The sequence below is a fragment of the Pristis pectinata genome, chromosome 19, assembly GCF_009764475.1.
Source record: "Pristis pectinata isolate sPriPec2 chromosome 19, sPriPec2.1.pri, whole genome shotgun sequence".
Taxonomy (NCBI): Eukaryota; Metazoa; Chordata; class Chondrichthyes; order Rhinopristiformes; family Pristidae; genus Pristis; species Pristis pectinata.
Window position 1 is genome coordinate 41,943,728 of NC_067423.1, and position 8,167 is coordinate 41,951,894.

Consider the following 8,167-nt stretch of genomic DNA (forward strand, 5'->3'; position numbering starts at 1 on the left):
TGACCAGGGGCTGTGGCTCACCCAGACATCCAGCCAGAACAGCAACCTGCCTGCTCTGGAGCTCCAGCTGGGAGACTGGCCGTCCACCTGGCTGTGTGTGCTCTCGCAAGGGTGATCAGAGGGTCAGACCCAGGGCTAATGATGTATGCGGAGTGGGGATTCTGGGTGGGGCACAGCTACCAGATGATCGAGAGCCGATAGTATTAATTCCATCCTACTAACCTGTTTATGTTCAGTTCCATTCCATTAGTATCATCCTCACTGTTTGCTCCTTCTGTGTTCAGTAACATCAGCAAATTTTGAAATTTTACTCTGCAATGTCCAAATGATTTATCTGTATCAATAAACCATTGGCCCTTGGGGAATATCACTACCATTAACCATGCTGTTTTCTGTCCTAAAGCCAATTTCTTCTTCTAAGCTGGCACTGACCCTCATTTTCCAAGACCTTCAATTTTGTTAACCAGCCCTTTATGTGGTACTTTAGTTTGATTTATTGAGGAAAGGGGTGTTTGAATGTCAAGATCTCAATAATGGAACAAAACTCCTGGTCTATTGGACAGCAATGATCCCTGCCCTCCTATTTGTGTTTGAAATATGAACTGTCTACAGCAAGTATCTCAACATACTGGAAATGTACCATCAACTCTGATTCTGCAAAATAGTCCAAATTCACTGGAAGGATAAACAGACCAACATCAGTTTCCACTCACTCAGCTCTTAATGCAGGCCATATCATTACCGTGCCCAACACCAGATATCTAAAATAGACAATCTATTCTAAGGTCTGTCACAGGAAGACATTACCAGGAGGGCAGAGGAAAAAGATTCAAGACTGTGCTCAAAGCCACCTCGAAACAGTGCAACATTTCCACCTTCTCCTGGGAATCCCTGACCCATGACCACTGAAGGTGGAGGAAGCTCATTTGGATTAACATTGAAAACCTTGGATCCATACATCAGGACTGCACAAAGTGCAGAAGGATTGCTCCATCTTACAAACTGCCTACCCTGTCAGGCTCCTCTTGCCGGATCTGTGGAAGAGGCTGCACTTCTCACATTGGCCTCCTCACTCACCTCAGAGCCCACAGAGTGGAAGCAAGCCATTCTTGATCCCCAGGACTGCCTATGAAGAAGAATTCGTCAAACACGTCCTTAAAATCTGTACAGACAACATTCACTGCATTCATAAATCCCAGACAAACCGGCAATGGAGCTACAATTGTCAAAGAAAAAGCCACAGCATTGCTGCAGCTGACACTCACACCCACTAACTCAGGTCCCACAATTATGCATTAGAGGGGAAGGTGGATTAGAGGCATGACGTCTAACTTCCAAAGGCTAGGACATACAAATTGAATAGTAATGCCAAGGGTGTATTGAGGTAAAGAATGATATTTGTGTACAAGTCCAAAGATCCCTGGAGATGGCAGTACAGGTAGATAAAGTGGTAAAGAAGGTATATGGGATACTTGCCTTCATTAACCAGTTTCCAAAACTAGAGGGCACAGGTACAAGATAAGAGGGGAGAGATTTAAAAGAGACTTGAGAGGTAACTTCTTTACACAGAGGGTAGTGAGTACCTGGAACGAGCTGCCAGAGGAAGTGATCGAGGCAGGTACAATTGATCTGTACGAATGGTATGCAAGTCAAGTTTTTCACTGTACCTTGGCATAAGTGACAATAATAAACCAATACCAATTGCAAATTTAGGGCAACTGGGACTAACAGGGAGGATGCTGTGGTCGGCATGGACCAGTTGGGCCGAAGGACCTGTTTCCATGCTCTGTGACTCTATGACCTGCAGTTTATTCATTTACAAGATGTGGGTTTAGCTGGCAAGCCTAACATTTATTGCCCATCTCCAATTACGCTCAAGAAGATGGTGGTAAACCCCCCTTCTTGAACCACGGCAGTCCCCGTGGTGAAGGTTGTTGGTTAGAGAGTTCCAGGATTTAGATGCACTAACACTGAAGGCAACATATATCCAATTCTGGAAGATGTGGGGATTCAAGGGGAATTTTTAGTCAGTGGCATTCCAATCCAACTGCTGCCTCTCTGCTTTGAAATGGCAGAGGTTTACGGTTTGGAAGTTGCTGATTGCATTTTGTAGGTGGTATATACTGCTGTTAGTAAAGGAATAAACATTTAGGGTGGAGAACTGGTGTCAATCAGAGATGGAGAGTTTCAGCCAAAAGGTTAGACAAGGGAAGCTAAGGTTGTTTTCTATGGAGCAGAGGATTTTTCACAGAGATGTAAAATATATACTTTTTAACTTTAATTTAATTTTTTTTCTGATTTGGTGGCAAGGTCAGCATTTAATATTCGTCCCTATCTGCTTCTGAATTGATGGTTGCTGACCCACCTTCCTAAACTGCTGTAATTGGTCAGATAAGCAGAGCAATGAAATGTGATCCTGATAAGTGTGAGGTGATGCACTTTGAGAGGACTAATAAGGCTAGGACATTACAAATTGAATAGTAATACCAAGGGTGTATTGAGGAACAGAATGATACTTGTGTACGTCCAAAGATGGCAGCCAGATAGAAAAAGTGGTAATGAAGGTATTTGGGATACTTGCCTTCATTAACCAAGGATAGAATATAAGACCTGGCAGATTATAGTCCTTTGGAGCGGAGAGGGCTGAGTGGGGACCTGATTAAGGTACACAAAATTTTGCAGGACATACAGAGCTCAGATAGTAAGAAGCTTTTCCCCATAGCAGAGGTGTCTAAAATCTGAGGGCCTAGGATTAAGTTAAGGGTTGGGAGGTTTAGGGGATGGTTGGAATCTGGAATGCACTGCTTTTTGGGCGGTGGAGGCAGAGACTCTCACAAATTATCAGAAATATCTAGATGAGTACTTGAATCGCCAAGGCATAGAAAGCTACGGACCATTGCTGTTAAATGGTATTAGCATTGACAGGGAACTTGATGATCAGCATGGACATGATGGTTTCCATGAAGTATCACTCTCACACTCCTTCTGATAAAGGTACTCCTATAGTGGTGGTATTCCTACATGCTGCTGCCTTTGTTCTTTGGTGGTAGAGGTCACAGGTTTGGAACGTTTAAATAATGTAGACAGACAAAAACTGTCCCCTTTAGCTGCTGATACAAGGTCTAGGGGTTTTAGGCAAGCAATACAGTGGGATGGGCATGACAGTGGTACAGCTAGTAGAGCTTCTGTTTCCTCACAACTCCAGCAACCCAGTGCTGTCTGTGTAGGGTTTGCATATTCCTTCATGATAGGGTAGTCTAGTTATTCCCAACATGCTGGTTGACTGTAAATTGCCCCTCATGTATTGTTTGAGTGGTAGAATCTTGGGGGAGTTAATGGGATTGTGGGGAGAATAGGTTACTGGGAAAATTAGATGAGGAATGGGATTGCTCTTTAAACCAGAAATGACTCCAAGGTCTAGATGGCCTCTTTCTATGTTATAAGGAAATTTGAAATATGATGTGAAGAACTGTTTATGCAGCAAGTGGTAATGACCTACAATGCATTCCCTACGTGAATGGTGGAAGTGAAGACTATCAGTAATCATCTGCAGTCTCCTGTGGGGGATATGGGAATAGAACAACTTACTGGATTGCTCCACATGGGCTAGATAGAACAAATAGTCTCTCTGGCCTGTAATGACACTCTTAACAACTATGAAATCAGAAAAGGTTCAAGGGTGAAGTCACAGTGAAGGGAGTGGTAACTTTGAACTAACAATGTTCTAAACCATAAGAGACTAGTGGGTGAGTGCAGCTGAATGCAAGAAGGAGTGTTAGATATGAGCATAACAATTCACTATTAGCCACAGGTTCATAATTGTAGGTGCCTCTCCTTCAATATTACTGAACCTGAAGATATGGTAGACCCCCTACTACTGGAACGTGAGGTTGCAAACAATCTCCTCTTGCATGACAGGAACAGCTTTACCGAGTGTGTTGTCTTATTTATTTGGTTGCCTGTCATGGTTTAATAAGTGTGTGTGTTTGGGATTTTGGTTGGTGTTTGACTGTACTTGTACAAGTACTGGCACATGGAACTTATTGCTATCTCCAATGATCTTAATGAGGTGATTAAACTTCTTGCAGCACTTGGACCAGGATCTAATTGATTTTGTGGGGCACATCTTCCTATTGATACTGCTGCATTTCTCCCTTAGTGTTTCCAGGAGCCATCCGTGTAGAACCTCCTTCCAGGTGTTCATCTTCCACCTGAATCTTGAGGTTGACATCTGTGAAGCGGGATGCCGCTTTGCATGCTTGTTCCCTGCACCCATGTTTGGACCCAGGTTGTTGTTATGAGACAAGTTCGAGGTGTTGAAAGTAAAGGACTCTGAACACAGTCTGGCAAGGAAGGATTTTATTTACAAAGACAAGCTTGGGAAAAGGTAATGAGGGCAACACATGCACACATGCACCGGTGATAGCACGAGTGGTAAAATCGCAACAGGGGTAAAATACACACACACACAATGAACTGGGTACAAACAATCAAGGAAAAGCACTACGCTACTCGACACTCCTTGACTCAGTGCAGGCATGGCTCCACGCCCCCGGGAATCCTATCTTAAGATGCTTCTAAACCTGTGGAAGTACACAGCATACTGGTGGTCTCTCCAGCGTTGTTGCACGATTCCTCCAGGGCAACAAAGAGACAGAACCAACACATGGAGCACTCTTTACAGTGCTGGAGGACTGGGGGTGGCCCAGTCCAGGTAGCTCAAACAGGCCAATGGCCCGGGGCCAGGTACAGAAGTGTTTACCGAGGCCAATCATCAGGAGTGCCCTGATGGGTGGGGGTGGGGCCAGGCCTTGATTGACAGTTGTGTGGCTTTCAACCAGGTGCTGGGCCGTGCTGTCACTTGACAGCCTTGGCCCTCCACAATACAGTTGTAAAGTTTTCTGGAACCAGGTGGCCCTTGCAGAATCCAAATTGAACATTAGTGAGCAGGTAGTTTGATGGGGTGTGACCTGATAGCACTGTTGATGAACATTTTCATCACTTGAGTTCAGACTAAAGTTGTATTAATTGGTCATTCTGGACTGTGAGGGATTATTTGGGACATCTTTCAGGAGTTATGAAATTATGTGGATTGCTGGCATGAATTCAAATGAGAACCAGTTTTCAAAATAAAATGTTCACAATTTAACGTGCTGATACTTTAAGGCCATTGAAACCTATCATTAGGCACGTGACATTCTAATTCTATACCATTGTAAATACACAGGGGAAGACAATCAATGAATGTTCATGTCAATTGGCCCCATTGAAACACTCATGATGAGATCGGGGAAGACATTAAGTGGCCACCTCCTGAATTAACACATCGTTAAAGACATATCCCTGCCACTTAATACACAGTTCAGGACATGTCTGTTTCGTCACGTAATATTCTGGCTGTTTGTATATCCAGCAAGTCATTCCTCAACACTGTAACAGAAGTAGTGTATTTTGGGTGTCCAGTGTTTTGTGTATTTGAATATTCAAAGGGGTTCTGTTAGTTGGGATGTGCTCCCATTGTAAACATGTAATTCTGCAAAGGTTACTTGCCTACACTCAAAAATGGTAAAGTAGGTAATTATAGCCATTGGAACTGTAATTGTCTATTGTTGTCCTTGTGTTTAAAAAGTATAAAACATTACTGTACTGTTGAGTGTCAGGAGAGGAGAAATAGATTCTCAGGAAGCCCACTTGTGATGAATAAAGACCTTTTATATCTACCAGCTTCAATGTCCAGTGACTCAGTCATAATCACAACATAGACATGTGCTGCTTTTCATAGACATTTTCACTCTTAAAAATTTCTTTTTTTCACAAGATGTGTGTGTGACTGGCAAGGCCAGTATTTATTGCCTACCTCTAACTTCTCTCATGATGAATGGCGAGAGCCACCTTCTTGAACCAATGCAGTCCTTCTGGTGAAAATACTCCCAGAGTGCTGATGGGTTGGAAATTGCAGGATTTAAATTCATTGATGGTGAAGGAACAGTGATATATTTTCAAATCAGAATGGTTTAAGACTTGAAGGGAAACCTGAATACAATGACATTTCCATGCACCTTAAGCTCTTGTCCTTCTTGGAGACAGCGGATGCAGTTTTGAGCGATGCTATCAGTGTAGCCTAGGCTAGCAAATGCAAAGCATTTTGTAGATGTTACTCACTCTAGACGAGATGTGCCAGTGATGGAGGGAATGACCATCTAGATAGTTGGAGAGGGTGCCAGTCAAACTATCTGCTTTGACCTGGATAATATTGAGCTTCTCGCATGTTGTTGCCTTCAGGCAGGGAAAGAATATTCCATCACATTACTGACTTCTGCCTTTGAAAAAGGTGGGAAGCCCCAGAGTGGCAGAAGGTGAGTCGGACTTTAAGATATTCAGCCTCTGACTTTGCTTTTATTACTGCAGCATTTATGAGATTGATCCATTTGAGTTTCTGGTCAATGGTGATTCCCAGGATGTAAGTGATGAGGGGGGAGGTGCAGGTAAAGCAATGGTAATTGTTGGATTGTTGAGTGGTTGGATTCTCCCTTAGAGAAGGGTTTTGCAGTGTTTTTCTGTGAATGCTCATTGACCAGTTTAACCAGAAACCTTTCCCAAGTAAATGCTAATATTATAATTGTACCAAAGACATCTTGGGTAAGTGCATAGCTATTTCCATATTTACCATATTGCCTTACAATGTGGAAGCAGGCTATTGCAGCCCATTGAATCAATTCCAACTCACAGAGCAATTCCATTTGCCAATTAATTTTCTCTGCACTCCTACCAATTCCTCCCTGTCTACCCATACACCAAGGGCAATCTACAGTGGCCAATTAACCCACCAACACACCTTTGGGTTGTGGGAGGAAGCCAGAGGAATCCCACGTGACCAAAGAAAAACACACAAACTCCACGGGGAGAGTATTGGAGGTCAGGGCTGTACCTGAGTTGCTAGAGCTCTGCTAGCTGCATCACTGTGTCACAGCACAAGTCTTAAGTATTACAACCCGAACTTTATTAAGGCCTGTAGATTTTGCTGTCTCTGTTGTACTCAGGGGTTTCTTAATGTCCCCAGACCGAACTGAATATAATGAACATGGAGTCCAGATGTAGGGTCTTGACCCAAAACGTTAACTGTCCATTTCCCTCCACAGATGCTGCCTGACCCGCTGAGTTCCTCCAGCATCTTGTTTGTTGCTCTAGATTCCAGCATCTACAGCCTCTTGTGTCTCCATCTTGACTGTGTCTGGCATCTGTGGCAGAAGGTACCTCAGGAGAAGCTGCAGAGAGTTGTGGACACAGCCCAGTGCATCACGGACACCAGCCTCCCCTCCTTGGACTCTGTCTTTACAGAGTCTTGGTGAAGCAGCCAGCATAATCAAAGACCCCACCCACCCAGGACATTCTCTCTTCTCTCCCCTTCCATCGGGTAGAAGATACAGGAGCCTGAAGGCACGTACCACCAGGCTCAAGGACAGCTTCTATCTCACTGTGATAAGACTATTGAACGGTTCCCTTATACGATGAGATGGACTCTGACCTCACGATCTACCTTGTTGTGACCTTGCACCTTATTGCACTGCACTTTCTCTGTAGCTGTGACACTTTACTCTGTACTGTTATTGTTTTTACCTGAACTACATCAATGCACTCTGTACTAACCCAATGTAACTGCACTGTGTAATGAATTGACCTGTACGATCGGTATGCAAGACAAGTTTTTCACTGTACCTCGGTACAGGTGACAATAATAAACCAATACCAATACCATTCGTTGCATATTCACGGAGTTCTTCTGGTTGAAAATTATTCAGGTCTATCAATAGCTCAAATTCACATTTATTTCTCCTTTGATGCTGCCCTCCTGTCCTTGCCTCAACCGCCAACCATCCAAAGTCCCTGCACCACTGGCACTCATCTCCCGCGTCCTCTCCCCCCCGCCCCCCCCGTCACTGAACCGGCCTTTGCCTTGCCCCCTTCCCTGGGACACTTCCTCCCTGAATCCCAGCCCCCTGCACCCACCGTGTGTTCATGGTCACCTCACCTCTCCACATACTTGCCGGGGCCGGTGGTTGCCGGGGCCGTCCCGCCGTGTCCCGGGGTGACAGTTGCCAGGTGACGTCACCTCCCCGGGCCCACGTGCGGCCTCGCTACCCCATTGTGGCCGTGACGTCACGGGGTC